Raw genomic sequence first — 15,866 nt, 5'->3', positions numbered from 1 at the left:
AGCCTGGGCAACAGAGTGAGACTCTGTCTCAAAAAAAAAAAAAAAAAAAAAGTTTACTTCCTTTAGCCAATTACTAATATCCACCAAAACAACTGCTAAACATGACTACAAATTGTTGCACATCACCCTCCATTTGAGGACAATGCCCTTATATAAGGTAGGAAACAAGTATAAAGGGCGGCAAAATGAGCCAGCAAGCCGAGCAGCAGGTCAAAGCCGAAAACAGGAGCATGCTTGAGCCTTCTCAGGAAAATGGGCCAGCCTGGCACAGACCAGGGAACAGCTCTATGGAGGCATCAGGAACGAGAGGGCAAAGGCCTCACTGCAGCTCCGTCCCCACCCTGGAGCGCAAGGACGTTCATTTATAGACCGTGTTGTGAAGTCACGGCCCCTTTTAAAAATCAAAAGCAACATTTGAAGGATTTCTGGAAGCAGTTCTGCATTTTCCTATCTCTTTTTATGTTAAAAAAAAAAAAAAAAAAACCTAGGTGGAGCCTATCATACTTGAAATCAAAACTGATTATAAATGTCTAAGTTTGGCAATTCAAGAAAATCCCAAAGTAGTATGACAGGCCACCACCACTGTGGCAGAAACACTGTGGCAGAAACCAGAAGCAGGCTCGGAGGACGTGGTACCCGGCGCCAGAGGCTTCTGCTCCCAACACAGTTGTAGATCAAGTCTGCAATTTCTTTGGTGGAGGAAAACATATTTAATAAGCGATTCAATAAACCAACACTTGTTGGACATCCATTTTACAGATAAAAAATTAGCCAAGATTTTGGCCAGGCGCAGTGGCTCACACCTGTAATCCCTGCACTTTGGGAGGTCGAGGAGGGCATATTACAAGCTCAGGAGTTTGAGACCAGCCTAGCCAAGATGGTGAAACCCCCATCTCTGCTAAAAATAGAAAAAAAAATAGCCGGGTACGGTGGCAGGTGCCTGTAATCCCAGCTACTCAGGAGGCTGAGACAGGAGAATCACTTGAAGCCAGGAAGTGGAGGTTGCAGTGAGCTGGGATCATGCAGTGCACTCCAGCCTGGTGATAGAGCGATACGTTGTCTCAAAAAAAAAAAAAAAAAAGAAACAAAGAAGAAACGAAAATTAGAGTGCTGAGAAATTATACAAAGCTGTAATCTGAAACCAAATCGTGCTCCAAAACACCCATCTCCAAGCACCCCATACTGCTTCTCGTGACCCCCTTCATTCAGCACATGCTCAGCAATTCCTGCAGGGCGCTGCTAGTCATCTGAGATGGATACAAACCTCAAGCTCATGACGTCAGAGAAAGACAGGTTAGCAGGAGTCAACAGTGGGATCAAAACCCACCTCCTACCCCACTGCTTCATACATAGTTCAGGGACCAGAAGGAGCTACATAAGGGAGGCCTATCTGGAATGTCCTTGAATGTCTATGAAATACTACCAACTGAGATACAGAAACCCACCAGTCATTTTTAAGGAGCACACATGCCCATCCTACAGTTATTAAATAATTCCAGAAATACCACAACATATAAAAATGCAATTCTTCAAATTAGCTGCAGAATTTTATTTATTTATTTATTTATTTATATAATTTGAGATGGAGTCTCGCTCTGTCACCCAGGCTGCAGTGCGATGGCGCAAACTCGGCTCACTGAAAACTCCACCTCCCAGGTTCAAGTGATTCTCCTGCCTCAGCCTCCTGAGCCGCTGGGATTATAGGCACGCGCCACCACACCGGCCTAATTTTTGTATTTCAGTAGAGGTGTGGGTTCACCATGTTGGCCAGGCTGGTCTCGAACTCGTGACCTCATGATCTGCCCTCCCTGGCCTCCCAAAGTGCTGAGATTACAGGGGCCAGCCACTGTGCCCCGCCTTATTTGCAGAATTTTAAATTAAAATTATACAATGTATTGATAGCTTTGTTTCAGATAAAGGCAAACCGGACGTAGAAGGCTTTGTAAAGGCATTTGAGATGCAGCAGTCTCAAAATTCACCTGTAAGGAGATCATTGCTTATGACGGGCACATTCTCACTTTTCTTCAAGTTACAGTAAACTAAACTACAAAAGAAAAATGTAATGCATGTATAGGACTCAGTCCTCACAGAGAGTTAAGAATACAGACCGACAATCTAGAAAAGTCTAGAGTAAACAGATAACCAGTTACAGAGAGAAACCACACAAAGCAAAGACAAGCTACGGTGTCCACAGCAGAGAATGGCGGCGTCCTGGACAGGCTCGAGGCTCACCTGCGGCCACTCTGCCCCCAGAGCTGCCACCTGCTGAGCCTTCCCAGTCAACCCCAGCGGCAGAGACCCAACAGCAACGTTCCACTTTTAGACAGGACTGAGCGAACGCGAAGCACTCAGAGGCCCCAGAGGGCAGAGGTCCAGTTCTTTTGGAGGTGCAGAAGCCCCATAAATGGGGAAAGGGACTACAACAGCCTTTCAAAAAATCGCTTCCCCTAAATGGAAGAAGCATTCTAATGACAATCCCTATTTTTTTGTTTGTTTGTTTTTGGTTCTTTCTTTTTCCAAAAATTCTTCCCTTTTACTTGCAACACATTTTCCTTTCATTTCTTGCCAAGAAAGTGGAATTGCTTGAGGACTCCAGCCATTTCCTGATATCGGCGTTTCCAGAAGCTGAACTTCCTGTAACTACAAAGAAACACCTTTCCCAGCCAAGTGGGTGCTGTCAGCAGCCTTTCTCTTCCTTTCGCGGCCGGCGCCCCCTTGGACGTCACTCGCCGAGGCTGCCTTTTCGGAAAAGCCTGTCTCAGAACCCAAGGAAACAAGGGTTGTGTGTCTTGGCACTTGCTGTCCTCAAGGCACTATAGCAAACACTTGCTATATATTATCTCATTTAATCTTCACCACCATCTTAACGACGATAGCAAAAGAAACACTGCAAGACAGGTTTGTCTCACTCTAAAACCATGCTTGAATCAATCACTCTAGATTTATTGCCTCCTTGGTGTTTGTTTAACAAATAGAGGCACACACAAGACCATCCACTGTTTCTTACTGAGAAGTCACAAAGCACAAGAAAAATACTGACAAAGGCCAGCAGAATATTGATTTAAAAGAAAAAGGAATAAAACAGCGAGGATGAATTACATCTTTAAAGCTACACACGTGCCCTCTCTGAAGCTGATCTCCACCTGATAATAAGGGCATTTAGAAAACGCTTAGGTCACTCCAAAACCTGGTACTGAATGCCACATGAGGTACTTTCCACCACACTACAACCCAGATACAAGATGTCATAACAATTTTGAATCACAAGCATTTTGCTGGAATACATTTAAAAATGAACCAATACAAAACAAAGATATTTCAAAAAACACACAGAAAAAAAAAAATGGATAGATCTCCTAATGATGGCCCTCACAGAAGGAACAGAACAGTTACACAACAAAGAAGGTGCCAAAACTCTGCACACACAGTCAGACAGCATGAGAAATGAAATTAAACTAGGGCAGTAATACTATTCACAAAGAATAACCTTTAACACAAAGGCATTCCGGGTGGCTTGCAAAGCCTCTGAAGGATTCAAGCGCTCCACAGAGGGAAGAACGTGCTGCCACCTTCTCCCCACCCAACCCCATCCTCGTCCCCATCCCAGGAGCCACTCCAAGAAACAGAGAGCAATCGCCACCAGGGTTTGCCCCAGAACAGTCTACAGTGAGAAAGGCGTGCCTTGCAGAAAGAGAACCAGGTGAGCGCACACTAACGGGCCTGAGCCTTTCAGAGACTTGGGTGTCCCCAGGGGTTACCTGCGCAGACCTCACAAGGCGCTCGCAGCTCCAAGGAGAAGCTTGAAAGGGGAGTGGAAGACTGAGGTTTAAAGGTCAGGAAAGGGTTCTCAGAAAATCCAGTAACTTGGAAGGAAGTAGCAGCTAAAATAAAACCAAGGAGTGGACTGGAAGGAAATAATATTAAGTGATAAGACAAAGAAAGCTGTCAACATTAGAAGCAGAACACAGGAAAATAAGCAGGGTGGTATCTAAACCAAAGGAAAAGAGTCAATGAGAGGACAGCAAAGAGACCCGCTGAGACACTCCCAGCAATGGTATGAGCTCAAACCCCAAAGAAAACCAGGGGGGGAGGGCAAACAGGGCGATCTAAATAACTCAAGTGTCTCCATGAAGGCCTAGACAGAGGAAAGGCTTTGTCCCTCTTGACCTTGGCAGAAAGCTCTCCCAGGGCAGAGTTCTGATCAGCCTAGACCCCTGGGCCCGGTACAGAGTGGCTCTCACTCTGCCCTGCCAGCCTGCTGAGGAACAGCGGGAGTGCACTGTCCCTGCTGTCTGGTGAAACCAACAAATCACTGTCACGATAAAATAACTCGAAGAAACTGCTGGGCCCCCTTCAGTGGGGTCATTAAATGGCAACACCACTTGAGGCTACATTGGCACTCACTGGGGAAGCGCTAGTATCTAAATCTCATGTTTTTACAATAAGGCATCTGGCTTTTTGCTAAAAAGTAGTGATTTCTACCAGATGCAACTGGCTGGGCAGCTCTCCAGCGGTTTAAACAATAGTTCACATCGTAAGTATGAAACCATCAACTGCATCAGTCAAAAATTATTAAAATAGAAGTGTTGTTTTCCATGTTCAAATCTGCACATGACATTAGAAAGGAGTTGATAAGATACCCACGAGGAGTACTGATGCTTGCGTTTTTTTTCTAATATTCATCGTTTGACATTTTGGGATCTCGTGTAGGAGAAGTAAGTGGGAGGCCAGAGGAAGACAGAGATCAGTCAAACTTTGGGGGCTGACAAACGAAACCATGATCCCAGGAGGAAGACCATAAAAACATGAACCCCTAAATGAACACATCAACAACAAAGTGAGGCAGTTCACCATTAATTCAATGCCACTGCAGAACCTTCTTGCTATTTCTGAAATTTCATTTCTGAATGGGAAGTAAGTTATACTATTCAAACATCAAAATGTGTAAAATGGGGTAACACTGAAATGTCTCCCCACAATCCTGGTTTTCCATCCTCCGGGATCCCTCCTCCCCTCACCTCCCTTCACTCCCAGCAAGCATTACATCAACAGTTTCTTGTGTTTCTTTCCAGTTTCTTTATGCAATTACAAATGCAAGTATATGCTTTTATTGTCCTTTCTAACACAAAAAATATATGTATCTGAGCATGTGTGTGTGTGTGTGTGTGTGTGTGTGTACACACGTGTGTTGTTTAAACCTTGCTTTTTTCATGACAGTTTATCTGGAAGATCTAACAGACATTCATTTTCACTGTTGCAAATGTTATTTCACCAGGGCCCTACTGGTAGATAGACCATTGGGCGGTTTCCAATGTTCCATTTCAAACAACATTTCACCACATTCGTATCTTGTTAAGTCATTTTGCCTGTGTGTATGTCTGAATGATAAATATCCAGAAGAAGTATTGACTCAATGGGTACCTGCATTTTTAATATTGACGGATACTGCCAAATTGCCTTCCTCAGTAGCTACACCACTTGATGCGTCCACCAGGAAAGTACAGAAGCACCTGCCTCCTCACAAACTTGCCAAGAGTGTGCTATGAAGTTTATGAATATCTGCAGATGTCACAGGGAAGAAGGCTGTCACCGTGTTATTTTCAATTGCATTTCTCTTATCGTAAGGCTGAGCAACTCTTCATGTTTTTAAAGAGCCATTTACTTCCCTTTTACTGTGATTTGTCTTGTTCATATCCATTTTTTATTAGGTTATTCTTTTTCTTAGTCACTTCTAAGACCTCTCTTCTTAATCATTTCTAGGAACTCTTTATATATTAAGAAGATTCGCACTCTGCTGTGATAGGAGCATTAAGTGTTTTCTCTAGGACCAAAATTCAAGAACTACAGGGCGTTCTTAACATGGTGTTGGAGCTTCTGGCACGCTATGGGGCACGGAGAGGCAGGAGAGGCACCAGGGCCTCGGCAGTAACAAGCCAAGACATGGCTTACAGGATCTGGAGCAATACGAAGGCATTTCATTTGGTTTTTTTAATGTGGATTAACTTATCAATCTTTTCTTTACTTCTGGATTTTGAGTCCTATTGAAAGAGTCTCCCCACTCCAAGGCTAGAAAAGAATTTCCTCATTTTCTTTTCTTTTTATAGTTTCCTCTTTTTATATTTAAATCACACACACACATACACACACATGCATGCACACACACACATGCACACACACACACACACACACACACACACATATATATATATATTCCATTTGGAATTTATCCTGGAGGTACACTCGTGGAATGATCTATTTTTCTTTTTTTCTAAGTGTCCCCAAATCATTTATTCAGTAGTCTATCTTTGCTTTTCCTACATGAAATGACACTTTTATAACCCCTTAGATTCCATTACGTGTCTTGGGTTTTTTTTTAACACTTTTCTGTTCTGTTGCATTATTTTGTCTACCTATCCACATGCCAGTACCACTTGCCTTCATTCCTGAGGTTTTATAAGTAGGTCTTTAATCTGCCTTTAAAAATTAGATTATATATTTAATCATGAGAAGCAGAGTATAGTCCTAGAAAGTCATGATAACTGGTTAGACAACCTCTGTTCCTGGGACACCAAGAAAATTTGAAATGTATGTAACCCTGAGACCCAAACAGCATATAGAATTATCACATCCATGAAGCCATAGGAACTAAGCTCTTTTTTGTTCTTGTTTCATTTCATCTTTTGAGGTAGAGTCTCCCTTGGTTGTCCAGGCTAGAGTGCAGTGGTGTGATCATGGCTCACTGCAGCCTCAACCTCCCAGGCTATTTTGGATTTTCATTTTAGAAACAAGGTCTCACTATGTTTCCCAGGCTGATCTACAACTCCTGGGCTGAAGCAAGGCTCCCACCTCAGCCTCCAAAGCATTAGGATTACAGGCAAGACCCACCTCTACAAGCCTTCAAGCCCTTTTGGATATCATTTTAGATGTTTATTTCAGAAGCTGCTAAAACTGTAACACAGAAACACAAATTACATCCTATACAAATAACTACAACTTGAATTCTATGCAATCATGCTGCTTTTTCTCATTCTGCACCAGCCTCCACCCCTCCCTGGACTACAACTCCGCAGTTACCTGCTAGTCTGTTTTTTTTCCAACAGAGTGAACTGCTCTTTATGCAAAACTGCTTCTTACACAGTACTTACCAACTTTTTTGAAAGGCCAAACACTCTTGTATTTTGATAAATAATTCATCATATTCAAACACATCAGCCTTTCATAAGCAACACTTTCTCTTTGCTATGTAGAAAATGTTTTCATCAAAGTAAAAAGCTTTTTATCACTGCCCCAGGAAATGAAACTGAGGTGTCTAGAACGCTCTAAACACTTATCTCTCTCCTTGACATCACCTGTGGTGGCTGCCCCACACCAAGCCACGGTCCAGCCGCTCGGGCATATGAACACACTGTGTTCACAGCAGCTCAGAAGCCTGGCCACTGATGCCAAGTAGTGTATTTGGATTCCCTGAAAATACCATAAATGAAGCAAAAATGAAGTTTCAAGTCATGCCAGCAACACTTTACAATCACATTATTTATTTAATTACTTATTTCCCTTTAGGAAAATTAGTATTTTTAAAGGACCGTTTCAATCCTATTCCCTCACTTAAGCACCTTCACTAATTATCGATTCATTCAACTGATTTTGCTTGGCAATGTGCTAGGCACTGAGGTTAGGAAAATGAATAAAACACGCTTCCCTACTCAAAGAACACACTGGCTAACGGGAGACAAACATGAAAGCAGATAATTGTGAGCACCAGGAACGACGGAAGCGCGGAGAGCAGACCACGACCAAGCCTGGGAAGACGCAGGGAAAAGGGGTTTGGGGGTACCCGCCACAACCAAGAGGAAAGACTCCCCATCAGGGGATCACGGTGACACAGAAGCCCTAGCCACACGCTAAATCACACTCCAGGAAGTGGAGACAGAGTGGAATGGAAAGGCCAGAGAGCTGAGGGCCTGAGAGCCCCCCAAGAGCACAGAAGGAACTTGGACCCCACGCAGGCACAGCTTTCCCCGCCACGCGCCTCTACCAGCCGCCCCCCAAGAACGCCCCTCATCAGGTCTGGTTCCCTCATGAGCCGGCAACCCCCGGAAAGAAAGGCACAGCTCTGTCTTGGGTTTCTAACGCCGGTGATGCCAACAGGAAGCAATGAGCAGGAAATATGACATAAATATCTGCCTGCCATGGTATCTCCCCACGCCGTGCCCTCTGGCCCTCCCCACACCTTCCCCAGTGCAAAGCTGGACTCAGTGTGTAAGAAAGACCTGAGGTACCATGCCGGCTTTCTCCACCCCTTCTCCTTTGCACGAAGCCCCCCAGCCATGAGACTGTCCTACTCCGCGGGCCCTGACTTCTGGAGCCTGGCGCCTCTGTCCACGTGCTCTCTCTTCTCTGGAACCTTGCCCTGACTCAGCTCCACATACCAAAGATGCTTCCACCCTCAAGGTATCACTCCGACTGGGCTCTGCCGGTCCACCTGCATCAAGATGCACATCTGAATTGTGCGTACCTTTGTGTTTGGTGTACGTTTTAAATGCAGCGTGTATGAACATTGACTCTGCCAGCTCTTACTCCAATTCCCTCCGCACACCACTAATGCATGTCTTCCTCAACTATTAATCTAATGGCATCACTCTCCTAAAAAGTTCCCAGTCACTCCTGTCATCCTCCTCACCGTCCAGTTTCTAGCCTCCAGTTCCAACCTCGGCAGGGCTGGGCCATCCCCTGGCAGCTGGCCTCCCGCTCTCCCCACCCTGCCCCTGCCTCCCCAGCTCACGCTCAGGTGGTCAGAGTGCCATCCAACCGGGAGAAATGGGAGTCAGGAGCTGGGAAGAGCACTGTGCATTTTCCACCCCCCTCTACCGAAAACCCCAGCAGTCCGCAAGCCCCCACACTGGTTCCCTGCAAGGTTCCCGCTCTGAGGAAGAGGTTTCCCTCTCCTGTCCGAAGCCTTCTCGCTCCCGCGCGTCCAACTCGTCCTGTCCTCTTTATGGTTCGTTTCCACCTTGCTTCCTGTTTCTTCAAGTTCCTTTTCTTCCGCAAATCAACGTTCCCAAGTCAATTCTCCACGCAGGAAAAGCCACGTCTACCTGACCACAGGTGAGATTCAAACAGCCCCGCCTGCCATCCTCACCACACTGGCATCAGGCATTATCTCTGCTACTCCACTCCAATCTCCCGACCAAGGCCATGCCGACCTCCTGGCTGCTGGAACTCACCTGCTCTCTGGGGCATCTGGCTCCTTCCCTCTTGAGGCTCCGCTCCTGAACTCCAGCGCGTGCTACCTTCCATCTCAGGGTCTCTCTGGGTCACTCCTCGCCAAAGTGCCCCATGGCTCTGTCTTCATCTGTCCTATCCTCTGCCTTCTGCTCACTCCCACTATTCACTTCTGGTCTCCATTCACGACTGTGGCTTCAACTACTACCTTGGTGTTGCAAAGTCCAAATCTTGCTTTCTAATCCGGTTCATAGCACAGAATTCCAGAGGGCCATCCGTTCAGGTGTCAAACTTCAGCCAGGCACTTACCCTGCACCCAGCAATGGTTCATTAACCAACTCCGTCTCTATTTCCCTCAAAACCAAATGTCACTGAGGCATATATATACTGTCCCTGGGGACACGCAATCCCATGATATTAGATGCTGTGCCCGTAGTTTCTATGCTGTGGTCCTCTTCGATCCTTTGGAGAAATCCTCCCAGGCTTTATTCATCCGACCGCCTTCCCAGCATCCGCATCTCAGACTGAACACCGCCAAACGCCACGCCTGAGTCCACGCCCACCCCACATGCTCCTCCTCCAGGCTTCCCGTCCCAATCCCAGTGAACAGCCCACCATTTACCCAGTCTTCCCAGCCAAAAACCCAGGCCTGGATTCTTGATTCCTCTCTCTCCCATAGCTCCCCACACCCAGCGCACCTGCCAGTCTCACACGCCGCCTCTGAACACCCCCTGAACCGCCGCGGTGTTTTGCTTCTACTGTCCTCACCGTGATCCAAGTCACCATTGCTTTTCACCTTGTCTATGACGGCAGCCTCCATGACTCCCTGTATCCACAACAACCCTCTTGATTCATTCACCAAACTGCAGCCAGAATGAGCTTCTGAGATCATAAACCATGGATCACCCACCTGCTCAAAACCTCCCCAAAGCCTCTGCTTTCACTCAGAGTAAACCATAGATTTTCCCGACTGATAAAGCCTTCATACGGCCCATCTGCCTCTGGCACTTCATTCCGTGCCACTGTCTGGTGGGCTCAGCCCCAGCAGCATGGCCCTCAACCCGCTCCTCTGCCTCATGAGTCCCCTCTGCCTGGGTTGCTTTTCCACCCATAACTGCATGGGTGACCACACCTTGTCATTCAGAGGCCATTTCTATGGCTCCCATGCAGAGAGACCTGCACAGACCAAGGCACGGAGCCACACACGACACAGGCCACTCTCAGTGTGCAACCGCCATGCAGCATTGTTTTGTGATGTTTTGTTTGCCCACCTGGTTCTTGTCAACACCACCAGAGTGCAGCACCACACAAGCAGAGACGATCCCTGTATGTTTAACACACAGTAGGTGCTCAATTGTCATACTTCCCATTCTGATGTCTCTTTTCTCTGGGCATGGAACTACTCCCATCCCACCCCCAGCGCGCATGCGCACACCACACACACACACACACACACACACACACACACACACACACCCCTACCTTTCCAATCCAGAAACTAAGGAGTCAGCTATCTCCTGCCTGATCCAACCAGCCACCAGCCGTGTGACTATCACCTCCTGCTGCCTCCTGCTCGTATCACTCCCCACCAGTCATGTACATGGCCCCATCTCTGGTCCGGCTCACACCTTTTCTCACCTCTGAGAACTCTGCCACCAAAATCAGCCCTCTCCCTCCAGTCACACAGAAACCCAGCTCTAGCACAGACAACAATCTTCCTACCTGCATTCCATGGCTGTTTCTATAGAGTCCTCCAAGGGTTCACTGCAAAGTACCCTTAGCTTAGCCTAAAGAATCCCCTCTCTTGTCTTACCACCCGGGTCCCCAGCTCAGTCCCTGTCCCAGGCTACTTTCCACCCTGCCACCTTAGAAGTTCCCTTCCCAGGCTTCTTGCGAGGCTAAGGCACTGCCTCTTCCCACCTTGTGAAACATTTCCAGGACCTCCCAGTCAGAGGGTGTCTGGTTCTCACTGGCTGCAGAGTGCTCCGCAGCCCATCTGTGGATGGTGAGCGTGTCTGTTAACCCATCCATCTTGCCTGTGAGCTTCATGCTCCTCGAAATGACTGCTTTTGTCTCATACACTTTGGAATCCTGACTCCCTAGAACAGAGGCTCATACAAAGGAACTTTCAAAGAGTGCTTATCGGTTTCTCAGTTTCTTGAAGACAGGTCCCATGTTTTGTTCTGCTTAGATTTGTTTTGGCTTTCATCTTTGAATTTCCAACACAGGTATTTGAGTACCCTCCCTATGTGTCTCAGCCACTGTTAACAGTCTCAGGCAAACAACCAAAAGAGACACCCGCCCTCAGGCTCTCACAGACCTTCCAAAGAGGGAAGGCAGACAATAAACAGATAAGCCAAGAAGTGAGCCAGATAATTTCAGAAAGCGGTGAGTGCCACAAAGAAAACAAGAGTGCCAGATGCCTTCTGCTCTCCTCACAAGATTAGCAGCTCTTCTGTCCCTGTGGAGTTTTCCCTTAGACAGTCTTAGAAAAAAGATCAGCTGGAGGAGCCTAATTTACATTTTAAAAGGAAATTAAAATGTTTTGAATTACAACTAAGAGTTTTCTTTTTAAGGGAAAATATTCATTTTACATGAAAATTATTTTTTTCTCTCAGATTGCATCAGCTGTTTTGAAACAAACAAAAATTAACAATGTGTTCGTTGGTGAAATGTGCACCCCACTATGTTTAACCTGCTTTATAGTAAACAAAATCCTCATATTTGCTTGACTACTGCACTGAATTTTTTTCCCTAATGGAGTGAAAAAAGTTTTATGTGCAGAACTTATCTAAGACTAATATACTGGTTGGGATAGCAGACAACACCATCTTCCAATGTTTCTACTGCATTTCATTTGCTTTTTTAGGAATTATCTTTGTCCATGCAGGCTTCTCAAAATTAAAAGTGGAATTTCATGAAAGTAAATATTAATAACCCAAAGAATCCCATCAGTTTCAACAGCTCTGCCCTTTGGCCTTAAGTTCTTTCTGATTTCCCAACCAAAAAAATAGGTCACCCTTCCATGGAGGGCTGCGGGCTGAGACACTCAGGTCAGCACCCTGGCTCTGCAGGGAGCAGTCACAGCCTTGCTTTGCTGGTTATCCATAGCTATATTCCAAGTCCTTTGAGGGGACCTGTTACCACTATTTTAATCTCCCTCAAACAATTTACACTCAGGAAGTACTCAACAGGTATCTACAGTTGGCCTTGGCCGTTGGCTGATTTAGACCCATTTCTACTGCTGATTTAGACCCATTTCTACTGCTGAGTGTTGGTCTGGCATTTTTCTGCAACTTCCCTCTCCCTGAGCCCACAAAGAGAAGCTAAAGGCAAAGTCTAGTGTAGTTTGTATGTGTTAAATGCATTTGCTCTTAAAAGAGATCATATTTATCTCAGTTTGTTCAAGTGTCGGCCACACAGTATCTTATGTCTCAAGAAACAGTAAGAGTGGTCACTGAGGAGTGTGGAGCACATTTAAACTCCACAATTCCTGGGAATATACATATCTCCTATTTTGAATATTTGGGAAATACAGAATCAATTATAGTCTGAAGATATCTGCAGTTGGCATTCAGAATTTTTTCCCCACCTTATTTTCCTCACTTTCATGGTATCCTCCTTGACCAACCGGGGTTTTCTTTTGTCTCTATCTTTTCGTGTCAAATGAGTAGCTAACCGGGAAAACACAGACATCAGAGAGAGCTGGGGGTGGATTTGCGGCTCCTGACTGTCCTCCTTTCCATGGGCGAGCGTGCCTCAGAGCCCCTGATCTCTGCAGCCTCGTGACATCAGAGCAGCCACACTGACCACCAGCACAGACGACCTGAGTTGTCTTTTCCAGATGACCAAATGCCACTCACACTGGTCTGTCCAAGATGAGCTCTGCACAGCATGAGCAAGCGCCAGGCTCTCCAGCCACAGGACTGTTTCCTACTCCAGTGGCAACTTTCGCCACAATGAAGTGTGAAGCTGGGTGCCTGAGAAGAGCCCAGAGGTCAGCAACTAGCGGCACATGGCAGGACATGAGGTGAAGCCAGGAACTGCCTGATAAGCGAAGAGTAAAGGCATTGGGCATGGTGGCCACTGACCCCTGACAGTAACGTCAAAGCTGCTTCTAGGGGGCTCCGTCTCTCTCACTGGTTGGCGAACACCTCCCACAGCAGCTTCATGGCTTCCTTCTTTCTGTCTCTGGGGCCTGGCTCCTGGCAGTAGCTCTTACTAAGTGTTGTTTGGTGCATGAGTGAGCAAACCAGCCAGTCAGTGTGAAGAGCCAAAACGCAGAGCTACAATGGACAGGAGCGAAGCTGGCATATCACACCTTCTATGCGTGATTTGCTTTTGATGGTAACAAACATAAAACCAGCATTCACCAAACCATAACTGGACACAGCAGCCCTTACATGTCAACCTGCGTATAGGATCAAGAGGAGGTCAAACTGAAAGAAAAAAAGAATAACAACACTCAACAGTTAGACACAGCTGTCTGCGTTTAGGCATTTTTACATTTTTACAGAATCTAGAAATTATTTTTCAGAAGGCTGATTTTTTAAATGGCAAATATCACAAAACACTGTCCCGCTTCAGTATTTTAGCAATTCAGACCAGTGGCTTGTCAGGCAGCAATTGACAGAAACAAAGACCCAAAGAGTGGAGACAAGCAGGTCAGAGCAGAAGCTGGCTACTCTCCTTTAAGAATCAGTCTCTCCCTTGCCCAAGCTGGAGTGCAGTGGGTCTGATAATAGATTTTGTTTAAAAGTGTCTTCTCATTTTTTGCCTTAGTCATGTCCCAAATGAGACTGTCCTAACCTTTTGCTCCTGTTCAAGCCCAAAGCTACTGCTCTGGGCAGGGCAGGGTGTGGGGTGAGAGGTGAGAGGTGAGGGGATGGCTCTTGAGTGTCTCCTGACAAATGTGGTTTCTCTGATGTTCCCACTTCTCTTTGCTGGGCCTTTCTGCAGAGCAGACTTTTCTACTGACTCTTCTCCTCTCTGGGGATTCTGTCTTTCTAAAGGGACAACCTGCTAGGAATCCCCTGGGAAGACTAAGACCTCTACCCAGAGCCGCAAATCTCTGTTCCCCTCCGCAGCATCCAGCACAGCCCTGAACACAGGTGCCAGCAGCTCCAGCAGAAGCTCCAGCATCTCAGGACCACAGGCTTTTCCCAGAAGCCTACAGTCCTGTGTCTCAGTTGCACCACCACCCCCCAGGACAGCTTGTCACTGCAAGGTAGAGCAGACTTCAACCCTCTACCCCAAGTCAACAGCCAACTGAGAAAAGTTAAGATGTTTATTTTTTCCAAAAAAAAATTCACAAGCTCACCACTTAGGGGACCAGGAAGAACCCCAGTCCTACACCAGGCCTACAGGCTGACCCCAACACCCCGGGAGAGCTGGTGGGGCCCCCTATTCTCTGTACCATCTTCAGTGCGTCGCCATGGGGGTCCACTTCAGTAAGGAAAGTGCTTCTACTGACTACATCTCTGGTCAACAGAGAAGGCCACATGCTCTGTCCACGGACACCCATCCCCAGACCCCTTTCCCACCTAGACTGCAGCTGGGGTCTAGACTGCAATGGGATGGGGGGGCAGGCGCCTGGGGGAGGACTTGGGGGTTAGGTGGGAGCACCGGGCCAGCACCCTGCCAGCCAATTAAGTGCGAGCAGCGACTCGAGACCGTAGTCCGCGCGGGAGAGCAAGAGGCCACTGACCACGCGGCTTTCGCCATGGACTGGCCTCTGCTAGGGAAGCGGGGTTACAAGGAGTGGCCGATCCCGGCGCGGACACACTTGCCAGCCCGGGGGCTGCACCCTAAAGATGCCTGGGCAGGCAGTGAGCCCGGATCAGCTCCGGCCGCGGGGAGGGGCTCAACCTCTGGTGCCCTGGAGACGCGGGTCGCCCCAGGCCTGGAAGTGAGCAGCAGTTGGGAGCGGGAAACCGAAACAGCAATCCTGGAAGAGCGTCTGCCCTGAGAAGGCGCCGCGGAAACGCGGCTCCTGAGCAAGGCGCAGACAAAGGCTCGGGTGCGCACGCGGTGGACGGTGGCTCCAGAGCCGAGCTCTGGGCCGCGAGGAGCCGCGCCCGGCTTGGCTGGCGCCGGAGTTGCCCGGGGGACCCATGGGCGCGACCTCCCGGACCAGGAGGAGCTCCCACCCGGCCCCGCCGCGGTCTTCCCGTCCTCACCCTGCTCGCCCTCCACCCGCGACGCCCCCCTCCTCTGCGCACCGGGCGCCTCCTCTTTCCTCACTGTCTCCCGCCTGCCTGGTTCCTTCTAGCGAACCCCTGCCTTGACTTTTCTGCTCAATCTTGTCCCCCACCCGCGTGACAGGCCTTCTGCCACCTCTGCCCCAGCGCGCTCTCAGCCCCGCGCCCGCGGGTGGCCAGGAGTGGCGGCCACGCCATAGTGGGCCCGGGGGCGCATCCCGCGGGTCGGAGGCGGCGGCGCCTTTCTCTTCCACCCTAGCGCCCCATTGTCTTTCCCTTTTCTCTACCAGCCCGGACCCCAGAGACGCCCCAGGACCAACAGGACGTGGCCTGGGGTGGGGGTGCGTCCCCTGGGTGGAGGTGCACCGGTCTCCACCCCGCCACTCGATGCTATGGATGATGACGGTCACCGCGCGGGGTGGGAGGCCAGGCGCGCCCACTCCG

General features: G+C 48.1%; 1 protein-coding gene and 1 pseudogene across 11 annotated transcripts in view; both read right to left on the bottom strand.

Moving 5' to 3' along the window:
• Nucleotides 1-15,866, bottom strand: part of PDE10A (phosphodiesterase 10A) — a 656,074-nt gene that overhangs the window by 314,505 nt on the left and 325,703 nt on the right. The window lies entirely within an intron of this gene.
• Nucleotides 455-15,639, bottom strand: LOC141584098 (uncharacterized; annotated as a pseudogene).

The sequence above is a fragment of the Saimiri boliviensis genome, chromosome 4, assembly GCF_048565385.1.
Source record: "Saimiri boliviensis isolate mSaiBol1 chromosome 4, mSaiBol1.pri, whole genome shotgun sequence".
Classification (NCBI taxonomy): domain Eukaryota; kingdom Metazoa; phylum Chordata; class Mammalia; order Primates; family Cebidae; genus Saimiri; species Saimiri boliviensis.
The sequence above is the reverse complement of the archived record's forward strand: the minus strand, read 5'-3'. Positions and strand labels throughout refer to the sequence as shown.